Here is a 21381-nt window from a genome sequence, read left to right as displayed (position 1 = left end):
CCAATAAGACATCACCGGTGCCTGGAAACGGGATAAGGCGAAGACATGCACGCCGACGAATCTTACCCAGGTTCGGGGCTCTCCGTGGAGATAACACCCCTAGTCCTGCTCTGCGGGGTCTCCGCATGATCACTAGATCAACAAGTGGCTACAAGAGGCTCCTTGAGTTGTTTGGCGAGAGGAGGAAGAAAGGGTAAGGTTAGCTCTCTTCTCCTCTCAAAGTTGTGTCTAAAACTATCAAAGTCCAACCCTTTGCATGGGTGCCCTGGGGGTTTATATAGGTCTACCCCCCAGGGGCACAATGGTAATCGGCTGGGCGCGGGCCCAGCCATCAGTGTCTACACTCGCCGGCTTCTCTGCCGACTGCTGGGGCCCGCCGATTGGTGGGTCCAGCCAGCTGCCGGCCTCCTGGTCGACAGGTAGGCCCCACTGCTTGGTCTTGTCGGGGGCTGGTTACTGTTGCCTCACTCTTGATGACGAGGGCTTTGTCGAGGTAGGCATGGCTACAGTGCCTCCGCCTGGCGGGCTCTCACTGTAGCCTTACCTCGTCTTGTCTCCTTAATGGTGCGCATACTTTGAGGGAGGGAGCGAGCTGGCCGGTGAGAGCCGGCTACGTCCCAGGCCAACAAGGGGAAGCGTGGCCGCCTTTGAGTATCTCTCTCACTGGAGGGGCCCGCCGCCTATGGGCTGTTCTGACAGCCTGTCGTGGGTGATGTCATGGTCAGCACGGCAACAGTGCCACGCCAGACGGGTCATGGCTGCCCCGTACGGCGTACTGTAGCCATGCGTACTCTGGGATTCGGGGGTGGCAGGCTTCACTGTTGCCACGCACCGTCCCATCTCTGTTACGTGGATGCAGACTTTGAGGGCACGATCTTGGCTGCCTGTCGGGGGTCGGCTTCTTGGAGTCGGTCATGTCGTGGCCGGCTTCTTGGAGTCGGCCCTCTCACTGCTTTCTTGATGAGGGTTTTTTGGGGCTGGGCCGCCTTCCGGTAGTCGGCTTGTGGGATAGATGGCCGGGGGAAGGCGGCACCGTGTCTTGGGTGCTTGTGGGCTCGATCGGCCTATTATTTTTTGAAGAGCCAGGGGAGCCGGCTAGGCTACCCGTGGTCATTTACTCCGACAACATCCATAGTAGTGCTCCGAAAAATACTATCAGATACCAACATGAAAATAATTATAGCATAAGCCACTAATAATCCAAAGGCAATATGTCATCCACATAAGCTACAAAACATTAGCCCTGGAACTCCAAGCAACATCAAGGCAATAACAAGTTCAACACAACTCCGAGAAAATGCCATGAACAAATCACAAGTAGCTAAAACAATATTTTAAACAAGTTCAAATAATTTAAAACATGTCACTGCATTACGGTGATCCAAATGGAGGTTGTGGATTGCCTGGGGTGGAAGGATTCTCCAGAAGAAAGTGCGAGAAACTCACGGAAAGAATCGCCCGAAAACATGCTCTCTCGGAGGGGGCTGAATAAGGGAAGAGGCAAAATGGTCATTTTCAGAATGTCAAAACATGGTGAAAATGATTCCATCGGAACGGCCTCGATGAGACGAAGAAGTGGGCTTTCGATTCACCTCATTTGGAGTTACGGGTAAAAAGATACGACCATTTAAAGCCTAGGGACTAATCTGCAAAAATAACTTCTACAAACAGGTTCCTGGAAGTTTAAACAGAACACGCCTTTCTCAAAAATACCCTTTCTAGAGAGGAAAGCGCTGCCTCCATCTTGGCTAGACACGGACGCTGGGGAGCACCAAGACGGGTAGGGCTTCGGCCATGGCGGATGGAGGGCTCGGGCAACACCGGGCACTATGCCATGGCCATGGAGAGAGGGCGTAGAGCTACGGGAAAGGGACCAGGGTTGTGGTGGAAGCTCTGGCTGGTGGAAAGAAGAGGAGAGGGGCTCGGCATTGTGCCAATTTAGGCGGAGGGGAACCACGGCCATGGCGGCCATGGAGGTCGAGGAGAGGCTCTGGTGCTCGGGGAAGAGGCTCGGGAGGGCTGGTGAGCTGGGAAGGGGCTCGAACTGACTATTTATAGCCAAGGAGAGGCGGTTGGGTGCGGGCCGAGGTCATGTGCCGCCGCTCGAGCTCGGCCAACGCTCTGGCGCGCTCAGCAAGCATGGGCGGACACGGCAACACGATGAGGGATCGATGCAGAGGGTCATGGGGAAGAACACGACGCCGAGGAGCCGAGGAAACGGACGGAGCGAGGATCGGGTCAAGCGGCGCACAGTGCGCCCGTGGGCGCGCGTCGGCTAGCTCCGACGAGGAGGCTTCGGGAGGGCGCAGAGGGTGATGGTTGATGGGTGAGGCCAGGAAAGTCAGGTCGGCACGCTAGGACAAGCAAACTCCATCGAGGCAGAGCTGGTCGGCGAGTCCCGGCGCGCGGAGCACTCTCGATGCAGCTGGAGCATGTGGTTTTTCATGCCAGAGGTGCAGTCAGCACGGGCACTGGCATGAAGAGGACAAGATATGATGCGGCGAGATGTCTAATGATTAGTCCCTGCATCACTGAGTCAGGGAGAGGTGGTTAATCGACAAATGGAGCACTGGAGAGATGTGAGGACTCGCTGAAAGTTTTTTGCATCGAACTTGGACGTGCACTACTGATCAACAGGGACTTGATTGGGTCAAATGGAGTTCTCTCGGGTGTTTATCTATCGAAGGACTGCAGTGCTGGAGGTTTTGAGAATATTTGGACCACAAAATAACCTACTTGCTTTGCAACTACCATTTGGGTCCAGAAACTAAATCAAGATGATGCACTCATTTTGAGTAGCCACTTGAGCTCAATTTGGGTAGATCATGATGATTTGGATAGGTGATGATGTTGTAAAAAGCTCATACCAAATGGGTTCACCAAAATGGTACTTGCTTCACAAACATCATTTCTGTCCAGAAACTTAGAATAATTTTGGTGATCAAATGGATTGATGAAATGATGCCAAATTGGTTGTAGAGATGTATTATCGGTAGGAGAATGGTTTGGTAATTTATCAGAATATTTGAAGCAATATAAAATACACTTGCTTCACAACCTGAAAATATTGCCAGAATCAAAGATTTGGCCCTGTGCTCACATAGATGATTGTATGGGGCTGTAAATTGGAGGAGGGGTTTAATATGAGCACATGAAGAAGTGTGCAAAATTGCAACTCATTTGGATACTCCTGTCTAGTACGTCCTTCACAAAGTCTTCTGTTTGACAGAAACTTTGAAAAATCACTGAGAAAGATTGCCTAAGCAAATAAGGTTGAATTTGTGCATGAGGCAATTATTTGGACATATAAGCATGCCCAAAAAGTGTGGGAGCAACTAGGAAAATATAAATGACACTTCATTCACAAAGTGCCATTTAGGGCAGAATAGAAGAATAATTATTGGGGAATTATTTTTGAGCTAGGACAGGAAAGTTTGGGCATATTTGAGCAACATATGACCCAAAGGAATTTTGAGAATTATTTGGGAATTTTTGGATGGATAGAAATATAGGTCGCTTGACAACCTAGGGCAACTGAGGTTATTCCTTTAATGAAAAAGGATTTTTCCTCAAGAAAAGAATATTGGGATTTGGGCTAAGGAGTGATGTGACATGATCTTGGCAAGGTTGGGAGGGGGAATGAGGATGATTTCCCAGGTGGCAAGGCCATAGAACCACTCCAAAAAGGCAAAACAGAGCAAAATCCAAATAAATCAAAAGAAAAAGAAAAGGGTCGAAAGGGAGGCTGTTACAACTCTTACCCTCATAAGGAAATCTCGTCCTCGAGATTTGGTTGCTCAAGGAACAAGTATGACTTGAGGACACCGTTTCCAACTTGGGTATCCTTTTTCCTTTGTTTATTGATCCCCGAGAATTTCATATGATTTACTTACCTTGCCTTGGGGTTGTTTTCTTCACCTTTGCCAAATTCTAAGAGATCTTTGCTCATACACGAAATCCCTTTGCTGACGTTGAGTCTCTCATATCTGTGCTGATATCCAATGGATCTGATCATAAATTTCCTTTTTCATGAAGGCCTTTTACTTCTGCCATGGGGCTTGCTCAAAGAAATGCATGTCTTCTGGGTTCCATAAATGCTGAAAATCATGGTCATTTTCTGACGGGATCTGACTGCTCATAGGTGGTATTGATTTATCTTGACTTATACCTTTGTCTCGAGCATGAGATATGTACCCAAGATTGGACTGCCTTCTATCGTGAGCACGATAACGGTGTATGGACTTACAATTGTAGCATATCCCACATATTAACATCTTGAGACTGTCCTGACAGGGTGCTGACGGAAAATACTTTTCATAACCTGTTGTCCATGCACTTGGTTCCATCGGTGAGCATACCGGGTCTGAGTTGATTGTCGGCTTTTGACTTTCTCATGTTGTTTGTATACCCATCGGTGGTAATGGTCTGTGTTATGCTTTAATACTGTCGCTGAAGTCAAACAGTGGAGCTGGCAAAGAAATCTTGGTTCTGACATAACATACTTGAATATTCCATGCTAACCATTTTAAGCGGGTCAGCTGGATATGAAATCCTTGTAACATAGAGTAGGCCGCTGAGAGTATGCCTGTGTGGATCCATATGGAATTATGGCCTCCAAATGACTTGGGTATCCGGACCCTGATGGTCGTACAAAAATCACCATACCTTTGCTATCAGTCTCATCCTTTTTAGGGTCATGATTTTCTTCGTCACGATACCTTACTGAAATAGCATGTCCACATAATTCTTATTTCTTCGTGCATCCATGGATGTGATGAGTGCAATATTTTTGGCATTATTCCTTGTGCTTGTTTTCTGACCTAGATTCGTACGCATACGACATATATTCAGGGCATGTAGCTGTACGAAGCTCATTGCTAAGGCCAAGCATACAAAAAGGTGACAAGAGTTCATAATATCACCTGGTAAGGTGCGAGAATAATTGCCTTGGTGACAATTGTCCGTACTGTTGATTCTACGATGTCAGCTACAGAACTCATCAATCCTTTCATTATCTGAGATGTATCTCTGCTCATCTTTGCATAACTCCTGAGTTTGTTGGATCCGTACCTTTCTTAGGTATATCTGCTTGATCATTGTTGTATATCGTATGAGCGACTGATATGACCGGGGATGCATGCTCACCATATCTATATATATCAGAAAATTACGCCACCGAACACTCGATCCTTGTGGTAGGCATATGTCTTGACTGAGTTGTACCTCTGACAAAATTATTGCAAATCTGATCCTTGAACTGCACTATCATATACTGCCAACTCACTGCATAATCTATGAGGACAGTGCATAGTGTGGTACTGACGCGGACTGAGGGGCTTACGAGAGAAGCCATCCGAGTAGCTTGCTGAGGAAGACTCGTTAGCTTCTGCTCGAAGCTTCTGCCTGGGTAGCGTGTTGGAGAAGCCTGGGTTCCGTACTTGAGAAGCTTCTCCTCGGCTTTGCTTGTTGGGAAAGATTCAATTCCTTCTTCCAGAAGCCTTTACTGAGGTATCTTGCTATGAAAGACGAGGTCTCGTGGGCAGGAAACTATTCACATATCATGCCATAATATTCGGTGTCTCTTTACTTGCATGATGGAAATTTGTTTGAGTGTCTTCCTTGAGCATATCACATTCTGACTTTCTTCCAGAGTATAACATAGTTCAAGCATAGTTCATTGTTGAGCCAAACTCTATATCTAATCCATACCTTTGACTGAAAGTATTCCATTGATCTTGCAACTAACTTGTCTTACTGCTGGCTGGATCATACTGATGTGAGGATTTTGCACTGATGTAGACTCGATGCTGATAATCAATCCAAGGCACCATTGGTATTCTGAGTAGATATTAATACCATAATGCAGTTGACTAGGAAGACCATACTGTTCAGTTGAGCTTCTTTCAAATATTTGAAATCATTATTGCTTCTTCAAATCCTGTGTCGGTTGATGAGCAACTCTTTATAGGGAAAAATTAATATAACACCGGGGCCCAAAAAGAAAGAAGCAAAAGAAAACTCAACTAAACAAAAGCACACAAAAACAAACGATTCACACACAATCAAAGTCAGATATTACTACTAGTCACACAATATGCGTGCCTACTTAAGCACACAAATCTCGTGGGATGTCTGGTTCTACGATCTAGCATGACGTGATGATGTGCACGTGGTCGAATAAACGTGTTGAAGAATTGGTGTAAACGTCGTTACACCAAGAGCTATCTTAGCCAGGTAGCAACCTTGACTAGCTCAGAGGCGAGGACGTACTCGATAACTATGTAGCGGGATACGAATGTCGCGACCACATTATTATCAAGCAGACGGAAAATGATCCGTACTCGTCCAAGGAATAGGATAACGTGGAAAACTGAGTCTGCTGGCATTGCCCTTGCTTGATGACTAAGACCATTAAGGGTTGCCAACACGAAAAATAAAAAGGATGATCCGGGATGGAAGCATGTCCATCATCGAAATGATAGGCGGGGCTGAAAGAAAGACATCGGCGCGATACCTGAGCACCATTTTTGCAAACAGTGTTCGGATCACTTTACATCACTCTGCTGGGACAAAAATGACACCAAACATCGGAAGAAAAAGGAAACTGGAGAAATGCAAAGGCTGAGCTGTAGTGGATCAGGATCTGATGCCAGCTACACTCACCAGATAAAACCATTAGCAGCAAATACTAAGGCTATATGCATGCTATGCAACAAACAAATGCAGCAACCAAATGCAATAAACAAGCCAAACTCTATGATACCAATTTCTACTGGTTTCTACCGCTCGCGCTGACTGGGGCGTCCTACAGCCAGATTTGCTCTGGTACCAAGCCTATGGCACCCTGACTCAGAGAAACTAGAACACCCCGTATTCTAGCCCAAAGATCGAGGAGAAGTCTTCTGGAATACAGTGCTGCTTGACATAGAACAAATCATCTCTTATTACAAAGGATAATAATACAAGTGTCTGATGTTACATAGGATCACATCAGCATGGCGACACTACGCATGCGTTACTACACTTGCTCTATGCTAGTAGCGGAACAATTCGTAGCAGCGGAAATCCTCTAGCAGCGGAACAACGACGAAGGTGGTGAACTCCACTCCGCAAGGACTCAGGCTGGGACACGATCTAGCTTGGATGAACGGAAACCATGACAAGCAATCAATCACTACATCACCTACAATCTGGCATGACACGCCAGGTCAATACATTGAATGTACTTGAAAGCTCACAACAACCAAAAGCATCAAGGCAAGACAATAACATAGCGTTAGCAGATTAATTGACAACTACTATGATGCAAAAACCACTACTAAGCATGATATGGAACTGCTACAAAACTGATAAAACCCCATCTCATATCTCAATAACCATCTCACCCTTGGTTAACCGACCAAGCAATATACCATCTCGATCACGGCATGATCTATACCTTCATGTGATCACCGCGTGACCACATCATAAACTGAATGATCATCCTCGATATCATTTCAACATCATCATCGCCATCCTGCCAAACTGTCACAGCTCATCATATCCACATATTAGTCCTATAATAGTCATTCCATCACGTGAGTGTTGATCGAACAGTGTGACCTAGTACGAACTTCTACCCATGACCGAGGACGCGACTATCGATAGATTAAACACACACACTCTGCAGAGGTAGCGCATTTCATGCACACCACAGAACCCATGGCCTCACACTCCCATTCAGGTGGACCAATGGTGTTCCGACAAAACCGATCTACTGCCATGACACTCTCTCGGCCACTCCAACCAACTCCCCTCTGGGATAAGTCATGGCTGGCCCCGTGCCTACCAAAGGCACCTACGGCTGTCGTGGTTCTAAGGCTAACAGTAGAAAGGGGGTAGGTATGGAGAGGCAAGATCTCATCTATGGTGAAGGTGTACACATGGAGTTTACGAGTTCAGGCCCTTCTCGGAGGAAGTAATAGCCCTATGTCTTGGTGGTCGATTGGATTATATGTGTGATGTTACAGGGGGTGCCAACCCTTGTGCCAGAGGAGGAGAGTGGCTTATATAGAGTTCGCTAGGACCTTTCCCGCCCTCCATTATAAGGGAGTTAATGTACATAAAGTGTTGGCGTTACTGGTAACACCAGCCTTAAGGGCTGTTAATGACCTTAAAGACTACAGAGTGAATGCTTGTCCTTTGCACGCTGAGTGACTCTTGGTCTTCGGGAGGGCGAGCGATTCTCTGTACGGTCGAGTGAAAGTAGGTAGGAAGACTCACGAGTGACATGATGTCGAGTGGAGTGCACTCGACATCTTCGACCAGGGGTCTCATGTTGCCTCTTGACCTTCTTGCCTTCTTGGGTAGTGACCTTGGGTAGGACGTATAGGTTAGGCCTATGACCCTACCCCAGGTCTATATCCTCATTAGTAGCCCCCGAATGGATTAAGGTTCGAGTGGAAAATAGGTTGGAGTTGAACTTGTTCTGAGTCTTGCGCCTTCGCGAGCATTTTTTGCAAGATGGAAAACTCGCATTGGTACTTCAGCGTCGATTCAGTCACCTTGATCCATTCAGGGAGTCGTCGACTGAACTTGTGGCATCGTTTGTCGAGTGTTGTATTATAGTGCAGGGTCTTGGGCGCGATTGGCTGCTGCATATCCCGGATTTCGCGGGATATGAAATTTCGGGGAAGCGCGCGGGACGGGGAGTGTCGAAGCGGGTGTAACGGATAAACAGTGATGCCTCGATTTTTGTGCCACCTTTTTCACCACGTACGCTGTGCGCGACTGTTGCGGGATTTGATAGGATTGCCTGGTCCCACGCCTCAGTCACTCGGAAGCGGCCCTTTATAAGGTGATGGGGTCGAGGCGTCTGCATTGTGCACGCCCTTTCCTCCTTCTTCTTCCTCCACTTCTCCGTCGCGCCCAGCTCTTCTGTTCCGACGCTGCCGCTCTGCCGCCATGGTGAAGGACAAGATGGTGGCGCTAGAACACGCAAAGAAGAAGAAGGGGTGGCGAAGGGCAAAAAGCAGCAACGCGGGTCGTCATCGCGTGTGGGGCTGCCGCCGGGCTGGATCCAGGGTGATTGGATCCGGTCTTCGATTCAGTAGGAGGATCTGGACGAGCTGGCGGAGTCTGGGATAATTGAGGGAGTCCTGGATTAGGGGGTATCCGGTCAGCAGGACTGTGTACAACGTCCGGACTACTGAAGCATGAAGATACAAGACTCAAGACTTCGGCCCGTGTCCGGATGGGACTCTCCTTTGCGTGGAAGGCAAGCTTGGCGATCCGGATATTATATTTCCTTCCTTGTAACCGACTCCATGTAAACCCTAGCCCTCTCCAGTGTCTATATAAACCAGAGAGGTTCGTCCTTAGAAGGCCGATCACAATTACAATCATACCATCATAGGCTAGCTCTTAGGGTTTAGCCTCTACGATCTCGTGGTAGATCTACTCTTGTACTACCCATATCATCAATATTAATCAAGCAGGAACTAGGGTTTTACCTCCATCGAGAGGGCCCGAACCTGGGTAAACATTTGTGTCCCTTGCTTCCTGTTACCATCAGCCTTGATGCACAGATCGGGACCCCATACCTTAGATCCGTCGGTTTAGACACTAACATTGGTGCTTTCATTGAGAGTTCCTATGTGTCGTCACCTCAAAGCTCGATGGCTCTTTCAATCATCAACGACACGGTCCAGGGTGAGACTTTTCTCCCCAGACAGATCTTCGTGTTCGGTGGCTTCGCCCTGCGGGCCAATTTTCTTGGCCATCTGGAGCAGATCGGCAGCTATGCCCCTGGCCATCAGATCAGGCTCGTAAACCTGAACTACACGGCAGACGTCCGCGGAGACTTGATCTTCGACGGATTCGAGCCTATGCCAGGAGCACCGGACAGTCACGACAGGCATGGCCTAGACCTGCTATCGGACAGCGCTTGGGATATCACCCCTGCGGTAGCCCCGGACTCGAATCCCGGGCAGGCTGCGTTGCCCAAGGACGGAGGGATGGACCCCGCCCCACAGGCCGAACCCTCATCGGCGGTAGAGCCGAGCACGGGACTCACTTCTGGGGAGGCCTGTGACTTCGGACCCCAGGACTCATATCCGGTTGTAGGTTCCTGTTCGCACACTCCTGAGCCAGTCGAGCCAGGTTGGGCTCCGGTAATGGAGTTCACCGCTACGGACATCTTCCAGCACTCGCCCTGTGGCGACATGCTAAACTCATTAAAAACTCTCTCTTTGACTGAAAATTCCAGGCCGAACTATGTCCGGCTCAAGTGGGAAGCAGGCGATGAAGAAATTCGTTACCCACCAACCACCCACTTCATAGCCACAATTGATGATTTAACCAACATGCTTGACTTGGACTCCGAAGGCATCGACGGTATGGATGATGATGCAGGAGAAGATTCAGAATCTATGGGGTGCCGGACTTCCGCCTCGTCATATGACATATACATGGTGGATACGCCCAAGGAGGACGACGGTGATAATCCGGAAGATAAAACCCCCGGGCAAAAGCCAAAGCGACGGTGCAGACGCCGTTCCAAGTCCAGCAACAGTAAAAATATCAGCAAGAGTGCTAGAGGAATCGATACTCCGGTCAACCCCGAAGGCAACAACGACCATACGGAACCAGCGATGGAGCAGGACGAACCAGGTCACGCCGAACACAGTTCGGAGAAGACGCCCTAGGACAATGATGTAGAGGGACGAGTTCATCAAACTGGCCCAGGACAAGAAGACAGTCTGGACGATGATGCATTCATCATTCCGGAAGAACGCGTGGAACAAGATAACCTCCACAGAAAGCTTATGACCATAGCGACAAGTCTGAAGAAGCAGAAGCAACGGCTTAAAGCCGCACATGAAATGCTCAACCACAGATGGAACAAAGTGCTAGACACTGAAGAAAGATATAGCGACGGACGCCATACAAAGAGCTACCCAAAACGCAAGCTACTGCCAGAATTCGACGACGAGGCCGTTCCACCAAAGAGTGACACGACCAGGAGGCCAGACGTACCACTTCATAACTGCAACAAAGCAGCTACAGACGCCACGCACGATCTACGTGAGCACCTGGGTAAGAAAGCTGGCGCAGCTAGGTCCATCTACGGATCTAAAGGACACACCCCGGCGAAGGACTATGGTCGTCAAAACGATTATGCCAATCAAACACCAGTTCGGAATAAACACCGGACACAATAACAGCGGACAGCATGCCATAGCACGTCCAGATACAGAGGGGCTGCTCACCCCTTGTGCTTTACCGAAGAGGTACTGGACCATGAATTCCCACAGGGCTTTAAACCTGTGAACATAGAGGCATACGACGGAACGACAGACCCAGGGGTCTGGATCAAGGACTTTATCCTGCGTATACACATGGCTCGTGGGGATGATCTCCACGCCATCAAATACCTCCCCCTCAAACTGAAGGGACCAGCTCGGCACTGGTTGAAAAGCCTCCCCGAAAATTCAATTGGGAGTTTGGAGGAACTCGAAGACGCTTTCAGGGCCAATTTTCAAGGGACTTATGTCCGGCCTCTGCATGCTAACGATTTAAGTCACATAGTCCAATAGCACGGAGTGTCCGCCCGCAAGCTTTGGAACAGATTCCTCACTAAGAAGAATCAAATTGTTGATTGTCCGGATGTTGAAGCCTTAGCGGCATTCAAACACAGCATCTGTGACGAGTGGCTCACCAGACACCTCGGCCAAGAAAAGCCAAGGACAATGGCAGCCCTAACAAGCCTTATGACCCGCTTTTGCGCGGGTGAAGATAGCTGGCTAGCCCGTAAAGGCACCAGCGACCCCAGCACATCTGAAATAAGGGATGGCAACGGGAAGCCACGGCGTAATAAAAAGAAACGCCAAAACAAGGAAGAGAGCCTGGATAACACAACGGTTAGTGCCGGATTCAGGGGCTCTCGACCTAATCAGCAAAATAAGCCATCTAAAGGCAGTAAAGAGGGACCGTCCGATCTGAACAGAGTCCTGGACAGACTATGCCAAATTCATGGCACCCCTGACAAACCTGCGAACCACACGCACAGAGAGTGCTGGGTCTTCAAGCAGGCTTGCAAACTAAACGCCGAACACAAGGGAAGGGAAACACCAAGTGAAGACGAGGATGAACCTCGCCATCCGAACACTGGGGGACTGAAAAAAATTCCTGCCAGAGGTTAAAACAGTGAACATGATACACGCGACTCACACATCCATGAGAAGGCACGCATGCGCGCATAAAGACGCGTGCGATACAGAGCCCATCCTACCCACACCTAACTACCGGATGTCTGACCCGATCACCTTCGATCACCTGGACAGCCGAACTAGTATTCGGCGTGAAGGATCAGATGCATTGGTGCTTGACCCAATAATCGACGGATACCATCTCACCCACGTCCTCATGGACGGCGGTAGCAGTCTCAATTTAATATATGAGGACACTATCCGCAGGATGGGGATAGACCCATCCAGAATTAGTAAAAGCAACATTACCTTTGAAGGGGTGATACCAGGCGTTGAAGCCCGCAGCAGGGGCTCCGTCATACTAGAGGTAACATTCGGCTTTCCAGGAAACTCCAGAAGCGAAGAACTACTCTTCATTATAGCACCCTTCCAAAGCAACTATCACGCATTGCTTGGAAGAACGGCCTTTGCCCGCTTCAACGCATTGCTGCACTATGGCTATCTCACACTCAAGATGCCCGGTCCACGTGGCGTCATCACCGTTAGTGGAATAATAGAGCGCTCTTCATGCGCAGAGGAACACGTGACGGCCCTAGTGGCCGGACTATAAGCGACCTCTAATATCATAAAACACGACTGGTCGTTAAGACCACAGACACAGTTAGACGAGTCTGGTAGCCCAGATAAAATAAACCAGGGCACCGTACACATAATCCCATAGCGGATACCATGGGCTATAAACACTTAATAAAGCCCCATATTTGGCTCAACCTTATCGGCAAGCCAACATCTTACACTTTTACTATCAATCGCATACTTACGTTGCACTCTCCTATGAGTTTTTTTTTCACAAACAACATTCGTGCGATACCCTTCCAGGATATGGCACAACGGAGACAAAGGTGCAGACGTGCAGCAGGGCCCCGTTCAACAGGTTCCTTTTTAGATTAAGCCCCTGTGTAAACCTTTTCTATTGCCTCTTGTTGTTTAACCATCCCATGGGTTCCAAACCCACAGAGGATACTGCCGTTTTTGGCATTTCGCCACGACAGATTAACGCACGTACCTGGAAACACAGGGTTTATAATGAATGGGCATTCTTGAGCTCATCATCTGTTATAAAGTCCGAATACCTTCGGGAGTGTTCGGCATCACGAGTTTGGCATTATATGGATCAGCTCCGAATCATGTCTTTGGTCAAATGTTGGGTTTGCCCGGCTCCTGGGTTTGCCGCCTTACGTTCCGTTGTTATCGGCTAAGGTGGCCAAAGGAGAACTACTGCGATTGTGCCCTAGTTATTCCGGATGAGCACCTCAGTAGAGAAAGCCGAAAACTGACTGTCATGATGCAGCGAGAGACTGTTCAACCACTCGACGACTGACCGGAATCTCTAGGATACCTCCGCATTAACGAAGGGCCATTTCCCGGCCAAGGACATACACGCCCGTATTCGGATGCACGCGAAGGTACCAGGGGCTACATAGTAGCCCCAACATTAGAATCCCGCGGCTAAGCGAAAGTGTTATAGCTATATAGTTCGATTGCCTAGTTTGACGTGCGATCACCTCCTTAATGGACCAAGACGTTGGATCAAGTGTGATTAAGCATATTTTTGCGAACACCCCAGCATTGTATGCATGGGGGCTGAAGCCAACGACTGCTAACTTTTGGATTACACATATATATAAACGGCCGCACAGGGGATACAATCATATTTTCAGGCAAACAGTATAAATATAGCCATATAATCAAAATAAACATTGTTTTTACAATGATTCGAGTCATCACTCGAACAAGACATTCTTCGAGCACTGCGCCTCTATTAGGCGGGCACCCTCAGTGACCTGCGCCAAGTAGTGCTCGACCGGATATTGGCCACCCACCGGATCATGGGCCGCTATAATGGTGGCATCCATATCCGTCCAATAGGCTTTAACGCGGGCAAGAGCCATCCGTGCACCTTCTATGCACGCCGACCTTCTCATGGCATCGATCCGGGGCATGGCCCCAAGGAATTGTTGCACCAAGCCAAAGTAACTGTCTGGCTTAGGCCCCTTAGGCCAAAGATGGTCTATTACAGACCGCATTGCAAGCCTGGACCGCTTGTGGAGCTCCGCTACAGCAGCTATCTTGTCACTTAATGGCAGCGGGCGAGTGGGAGCATGGAATTGCGACCAGAAAAGCTTCTCCACTTCCTTATCACCTTGATCTTTGAAGAACTCGATAGCGTCAGCTGTACTCTTTGCTAGATCCGCATATGCGTCCACGGACTCCAGCGTCCATCCAGGGGAGCGTACTCGGATTGAAGAACTTCGTCCGCAGCAAATAGGAGCCCCCAGCCGTGATTTTACCGGCCTGTTGAAGCTCCTCCCGTGCACCCCTGAGCTCGGTCCGTATTTCCTTGGTGGCATTAAGTGTCTTGCTCAGGTCGGCCGATTTATCCTCATGCTCCTTTTTCAGGAGCTCATACCGGTCAGCGACATTTTTTAACTCAACAGCCATTTCGGCTATCTTTTCCTTGCTTCGGCGATGAGCAGCCTGTTCGGCCCTCAATTCATCGGCCACCTTTAGGGCAGCCGCATTGCTCACCCGAGCTTGTTCCTTGGCTAGAGGAAGTTCCGCCCTCAGGGCCTCCACGGCAGCAGCACCATTTGCAGTCCAAACATATTACATTAATATATGCCACCTTCATATTTTCCTATACAAAGGAAGACAGGGCACATACCTTGTGATTTATCCAGCCGCTCATTCACCAGCGTGATATCGGCATCAATCGACCCAATTTGCCTCGTCAGTTCGGCAACTTCAACGGACGGGCCGGCGGCCGGACCCACAGGTACCTGCACATATTTATAACACAAATTATTGGTTTATGATCCCCTTTTCCCGCCTAGGTCAAGCAACCAGAGTCTCAGGGGCTACTATCTATATGGTGTATTCTTCACTACATACCTCAAAGCCTCTGAGCAGGCTTGTAAATGCTTCATTCAAACCGCCGGTAGCGGATGAAATCTTCTGGAGCACCACGCTCATTAATGAGCGGTGCTCCTCCAAGAGCGCAGCTCACTCCAGTAAGCCCGTCGGTACGTCCGGCCGGACAACGAACTGCGCCGGACCCTTCCCATCGCCACTCGTGGGAGCCAAACGCCCTGGGCTCAGGGGGGCTGACGCATTGACTTCCGGCTTAGGCAGATCCGAACTCCTCCATGATGACACCTCATTGTCACCCGCTTCATGAGCCGGAGAGGTAGGTGGGGTCTCGCTCTCCATCATCTCCGGAGGAAGATCCCCCGAAGATGAACTCTATCGAGAAGAGCTGCTAGCCGGACTGCAAAAAACGAATCCTGGTTATTGATCTAGGATAAGCACAGTACCTTCAAATTAATGATTGACTTACAGCTCGGTGGAGGGCTGGCCCGTTGGTGGGCATAACGCGGTGAGGATGCCCATCACGATAGAGCCCCTTGGTGATACCTTCTTCCCTGGTTTAGGCGTCTTCGCCTCCAAGTCTTCGGAGGCGGCCCTCTTCTTCCCGCGCGGGGAGGAGGCCTTAGCCTCCCCTCCCCGACTATCCTCCTTGGGGGAGGTAACAATTCCCCGGGTTCGGATGCGTAGCGTGTGGGGTTCGGTTTCTTCGTTCTTCCCCTTGTCTTTCCCCGAGGGCATTCTGCTGAGTACCCGGTTGAGCATCTTGGCCATGGTAGGGGCGGGCGAGCCTTTGGGAAGTGGCACCGGACACCTGATTCTCTCCGCCTTGCTGAGCCATTCCTGGTTGTGGATGATTTTCAGAATAAACAATTATGACAAATACAAAACAGGGTGTCTGGTATCAAGGCTACTTACTTGGGTATCTAGGCGATTGCAGCTTAGGCCCGCATCCTCGGTGGTGTTCGGACACTCTACTTTCTGTCCGAAGAATAATTTGCACATCACTTCGAGCTTCAAGCCGAAGAAGTGCTTGACAGTCCGTGGAACCTCCGGATTGAACTCCCACATCCGGAGAGGCCGGCATTGGCACGACAACATCCGTCGGATTAACATCACTTGCATTATGCTTACGAGGTTGATGTCCCTCTCAAGAAGCTCCCGGATGCGATTCTACAGTACTGGGACATTACCAGTGGGCCCCCAATTCCATCCTACGTCTGTCCAAGACGCCAACTGTGACGGAGGGCCCGAGCGGAACTCGGGGGCAGCCACCCACTTTGTGCCTCTGGGAGCCGTGACATAAAACCACCTCCGTTGCCATACATCGGATACTTCTGAGAAAGAACCCTCTGGCCATGGGGCATCGGCATTCCTGCTTATTACAGCACATTCGCACTCCACATGTCGCCCCTCGATCATCTTCGACGTCACATTGAAGGTCTTGAGCCATAAGCCGAAGTGTGGGGTGACGTGGAGAAAAGCCTAATGAAACGAGATATGGAGGATAGCATCTGGAGCCAGATCATGAAAATCCAACCCATAATAGAGCATGAGCCCCCTCACAAAGGGATCGAGGGTGAAGCCCAAGCTGCGGAGGAAGAGCGGGACAAAAACGACGCACTCATTAGGCTCCGGTGTGGGGATGACCCGCCCTGGAGCAGGAAGCCTGTGTTGGATGTCGGCGGTCAGGTATCCGACCTCCCTAAGCTTTGCAATGTCGTCCTCTTGAATCGAGGAGGCCACCCACCGGCCTTGAGGGACGGATCCAGACATATTGGAGCATCTGGGGTGTTGAAGCTTGGGTTTCGGGTGTTAGAACTCGAGGTGCAAGAAGGCGCGAGGAAGGTGGAAAAGAGGCATCACTACAGGAATCACCAACTTTGCCGTCTGCCACGGCGGACGGCAAAGGCATGAATGGCGGACGGCAAAGGGGCCTTTGCCATCAGCAGCAGACGGCAAAGAAAGCAGACGGCAAAAATTGCACTGTTAGTCCGTTAGGTGGCTAACGGAAGCCCTTTGCTGTCTGCCGCTGACGGCAAAATTTGTCCTGCCTTTGCCGTCCGCCACTGTAAGCAAACTGGCCAAATGGGTCAGCTCCCAGGAAGCACAGTTGGCTGCCACGTGTCTTCTTTGCCGTCCGTGGCTGACGGCAAATAGACCGTTGCCGTCGGAGGCAGACGATAAAGAGCCTGTATATTGGCTCTTTTTTTGTTTTTTTAATCCAACAATTTTCACTGCAAATATATATGACATATATAGATATATTTCACAGGGCTATTTAACAGCAAACATATCACATATCCAGCACATAATTAAGTTTCATCCATTCATACATAAGCAAGTTCCATCCATACACATTGTTCCATCCATATACATATTACAATGCAAAGTTTGATCAAGATAGCAAGTTCCATCATAGCAAGCTAGATACAATGCAAAGTTTCATCAAAGAAAAATCAAGCACTCCATCATAGCAAGCTAGCTTCCATGAAGTGAATGAAATCTGCAAAATGGCAAATAAGAAAGTTAGAAATAGGTGACTAGAAGAAGAACACTAGAACAAGAAGAAGACTAGAACAAGAAGTATATGTCATTTATGAGCTAACTTAGATGAAATGGATCATATATGAGCTAACTAAGTTGAAATGGGTCGTTTATGAGCTAACTAAGGTGAAATGGATCACCTATGAGCTAACTTAGTTGAAATGGGTCGTTTATGAGCTAACTAAGGTGAAATGGATCGTTTTTGAGCTAACTAAGTTGAAATGGATCGTTTTTTAGCTAACTTAGGTGAAATGGATCATTTATGAGGTAACTTGGTTGAAATGGGTCATTTATGAGCTAAGTAAGGTGAAATGGATCGTTTTTTAGCTAACTAAGGTGAAATGGATCGTTTGTTAGCTAACTAAGGTGAAATGGATCATTTAAGAGCTAATTTAGGTGAAATGGATCGTCTTTTACCTAACTTCGGTGAAATGGATCGTCTTTTAGCTAACTTCGGTGAAATGGATCGTTTATGAGCTAACTTAGTAAAAAAAGCATCATTTTAGAGCTAACGTAGGTGTGATGGGTCATTTTGGAGCTAACCTAGGTAAGATGAGTCATTTTGGAGCTAACCTAGGTGAAATGGATCATTTATGAGCTAATCTAGGTAAAATGGGTCATTTTAGAGCCAACTTGGGTAAAATGCATCATTTTAGAGCTAACCTAGGTAAGATGGGTCATTTTGGAGCTAACCTAGGTAAAATGGGTCATTTTAGAGCTAACGTAGGTAAAATGGATCATTTAGGAGCTAATCTAGTTAAAATAGGTCATTTTAGAGCTAACTTGGGTAAAATGGATCATTTATCAGCTAAGTAAGGTAAAATGGGTCATTTTAGAGCTAACTTAGGTAAAATGGGATCGTTTATGAGCTAACTAAGCTAATTATGCCATTTTTTACATAAGTAAGCTAAGTACATATCGTTTTAGAGCTAACATAGGTAAAATGGATGGTTTTGGAGGTTAGTAAGCTTATTAAGTCATTTTGGAGGAAAAGAAGCTAACTCTAAGTCATTACGGTAAGCATATTGGAGGAAATAAAGCTAAGTCTAGGTCTTTATGCATTTGTTAAGCAAAACACTAGAGACACTTATCGTGATCATGGAGGTTTTGTAGCGGGGTGGCTCGTGCCGGTAGCTAGAGAAGGATCGTGTGATGCTTGTCTGGAGTTATGCTGCACCAATGATCATTTCCAATGTCTATTTAGCATCATGACACTCAAATGTTAAGACTAGCAAGTAATGTCCATTCAAATTAAACTCACCGTGGTCCCAGGAGCAATCACTGGCATCGACGGAGCGGTCTAACCGGACTTCTCACACACAGACTACACATTTGGTTTTGACGACTCTGTCTTACTAGTTAGTAACGAGACAAACACTACATGAATGTTTTGGCTAATGTGTAGAAAAACTTGCCACAAGGAGCTCGTACATGGCCCTTGCCTGCATGTCATTCTGTGCCCTCTCCTCCTCCAACATCTTTGTCGTCCTCTCCTCCAACTCCCGCTGCCTATCCGCCGCATCCGCCAGAAGTTTCTCCAACACCACTCCTCTTTACCATTTGTAATCATTGATGGAAGCGCACACAATGTAATGGAGAAAGTTAGCTGAGTACGTATAACTAACCTTGAAGGCGAGATGGATTGGCCGTTCATGAGGCCTTATCTCAGGAGCGGAGCTCGACTGGCGCGCCTTGATCTCCGGGAGAGTGCTAGGACAACGGATAAGTCCATCTCCCATGGCTATGGAGCCATGGGACCTCCCGCCACTAGATATCATCACCAGCTCGGTATCAATGGGACCCTGGCTCGGGTTAAAGTCCTCCCCTTTCCTCGCCTTCCCCTCATCTCTATATTTCACGAGCTTGTCGTGGGAGGAGATGTTGGTGAAGTTTTTTGGATCATCGAGGTCAGACGCAGAGAATGCCTTGACTTTCTTGTAAGAGCCAGTGTGGGCCATGGCATACAGGTCGTACACCTTTGGCACCTTATCCGCCTTATTGTAGCGTGTCTGAAAGAGAGAAACAAAGTAAATTAGTAATTAAAGAGCTGAAAGCTAGCATGACGAACGAATTGCATGAATCATGAAGCAAACCACATACCTAGTTCCGCCCGTACTGATATAAGTTGGAGCTGCCTTGATGGTGTGGCACACCTTCCATTTGGGCATGTTTGTCCTTGGCCTCGTTGTGGAGGGCTCGCCATTCTTTTGAGCACCACTCATTGACCAACACCTCCCAACAATCCATCCGATCCGCACACCATTTTGGAGGGGCCTAAGTTAGGAAATAGAAACTTGAGCGCTATGGCTATGAATTACTAAATGAAGGAAGTAAAGTACAAGGCCTTAAGAATTACATTCATGTACTCCTCCTTACTCAAGAACTTCTCGCGGCACGCCGGCTTGGTCTCCTTGATACCACGCGCGGTGTAGTAGTCTCAAACAACCTGCACCCGAGCCTCGTGTCGTAAGTTCTGTAGTAGGCGCTTGCAGACGTTATCGATAACATTTGCCTCCTCCTCATCGTATCCCTCCTCACACCTGTAGAATGTCTGCAATCAAATGAGACAATATTGATTAGTACAATTAATGACTAGCTAGTTGAAGATTTTTAATTGTGTAAAGGAGAAATTACCCAGAACTTTCTAATCACCACGTCTGCCCTCGACAAAGAACTCCAAGGATGGAGTTGGGCCGGCGGACACTATGATGGTGGTCCCAACCCCTGCAGCATGACAAGGCCAATGCATTAGATATTTGAAGAAACGTGAATGCAGAAGGGTACAAAAATATTAAATGCACTTACCTCTCCCCATCAGGGAAAATCAACCACCTCTGCTCGCGGGTTGCCGGCACGTCCGGGAGCCGTGTACAACCACACTGGTAAACGGTGCCCCCCTCCTCCTCAATATCAGTCGGCTACCCGCCATCATCAGCATGGCCACTCGGCCCCTCAGGCTGATTCAGCCATGTACCCCATCTAGACGTGTGTTCCTCCGGGGTCTCGTGGGCCGAACTCTCATGGCCCGAAGGCCCGTCAACCCGAGGCTCGTGGGCCGAAGGCCCGTGGACCAAAGGCTCATGGACCGGAGTCCGTGTAGCCTCCTCCTCGGACAAGTCCACCCTAGCAGTCACGTGCTCGGGTGAAACAGCTAGGGGTGGCGGCGAGGAAGGCGCCCTCGCAGTCACCCTACCTCCTCTCCCGCGCCCACGTGCTCCAGCTCCTCTCTTCTTCTTACCTCGTCCCCTATTCGTCACCGCGGTCGATGAAGAAGGGCCCGGTGGTGTCGCCATACTGTCCAGCAATGCTCGGCGGAGAGGTGCGTGTGGAATGAAAGAGCTCGTACCACGCGCCGACGAAGAAGGGTCCTCGAAGTGCTCCCGACCAGCGCCCACCATCTTTCAACACCTGCCATGACAAAGAGTAAATGAAATTAGTACAACATAAAAAAATACCGACATGAATAATAACATGTATATCACTTCTTTTCTTTTCTTCTCTTCTTCTTCTTCTACTTCTTCTACTTCTTTTCTTCTTGTTCTTTTTCATTTTTTTCTACTTCTTTTCTTTTCTTCTTTTCTTCTTCTTCTTCTTCTACTTGTTTTCTTCTTCTTCTTCTTTTCTTCTACATATATATTCTTTTTTCTAACACTAACACTAAATCTTCTTCTTTTCTAACACTAAATCTAACACAAACACTAACACTAACAATTAAACAGCA

The sequence above is a fragment of the Triticum aestivum genome, chromosome 3B (assembly GCF_018294505.1).
Source record: "Triticum aestivum cultivar Chinese Spring chromosome 3B, IWGSC CS RefSeq v2.1, whole genome shotgun sequence".
Classification (NCBI taxonomy): Eukaryota; Viridiplantae; Streptophyta; class Magnoliopsida; order Poales; family Poaceae; genus Triticum; species Triticum aestivum.
The sequence above is the reverse complement of the archived record's forward strand: the minus strand, read 5'-3'. Positions refer to the sequence as shown.